Source organism: Balaenoptera musculus, chromosome 11 (genome assembly GCF_009873245.2).
Source record: "Balaenoptera musculus isolate JJ_BM4_2016_0621 chromosome 11, mBalMus1.pri.v3, whole genome shotgun sequence".
Taxonomy (NCBI): Eukaryota; Metazoa; Chordata; class Mammalia; order Artiodactyla; family Balaenopteridae; genus Balaenoptera; species Balaenoptera musculus.
Window position 1 is genome coordinate 70,371,867 of NC_045795.1, and position 1,216 is coordinate 70,373,082.

Consider the following 1,216-nt stretch of genomic DNA (forward strand, 5'->3'; position numbering starts at 1 on the left):
ATTACTTCATGGTTTTTGTATAATAAAAACCAAAAAAGTGACATTTTAAACTAATTAGTGCTTCTTACTTTCAAGATCTTTTGCTTGCAATTCACTGCAAATGCAAGGGAGTGAACATCCTTGTGCAATAAGAGCCACAGGTGGCTGAGGTGATCTAAGGGCCACCCATTCCCACGAGGGCTGCAGGAGATGTGTATCTCTCCAAACTTTTAAAACAACAGAAGTCTGAGATAAGAACACATTTGATGGCACTCTTTGGAAAGAGGTGTCCTGGCTTAAAAAAATGTTTAAACTAGCTATATGTGCTGTGAGCTGGATTTTCCTTAGGGACTCAAATAGGTACTATCAGGTCTAATGGGCACCAGTTTCCACTCTGCAAAATGCATGAAGGAAAGAGAAATGCTGACAGTGCTTCCGAGTGTTGAATATCTCTTCATTCCCACGTCTGTGATGAATAAGTAATGCCCTCTCCAGAAAGGGTACAGAAAAGGAGGATGGGGCGGGGAAGATAAAAGAAATCTTCAAACCAACAATGCACGTGACTAAGATCTTCTGGATTCCTCAGAAACAAGGCTGCTTCGAGATGCTCAGGGTGTGACGGCATCAAGGCCACAGCCCCAGCTCAACTCAGAAACCGTCTGGAAAAATCCCAGTTGAATTGCAATGGAGGACAACAAGGCTCTAGACCGAAAAGTAACCCGAGTAAAGTGTAAATCTAAACCACTGGCTGCACTGAGATATAATTATATTTATATTTATATATATATATGTATATATATATATGTATGTTATGTACAAGAGACTGAGATATCAGGCACCATTAAACCACACTTCCCCCCTTATAAATGCAACTGTTCAAGTGCACTAGAACAGTTCTGGGGTACACCTGCAGGGTAATAGGAAAGCGTGAGTGGAGAGTCTAAACACAGGCTCATAACAGGGGAACGCTGCCACACCACTGTGAAGTCCATTTGCCAAGTAATGTCATTAAAACATAGAAAACTACCGCTCCTCAAAATAAAATTTAGAGGGGAAAAACAAAATCCCTAAGTGGCAAACCGTTTCCCAAGCGGAGCTCCTAATGTTTCATTTCCTGTCCTACTATCAGAGGGGACCCAGTGGAGCTGCCGTTTGGAAACGTGGCCGGCATCACAGCGCAGCAAGGCACGGAGGAATCGGAGAGGGCTCAGGGTCAAGAAGGGAGGGCAGATGTCAC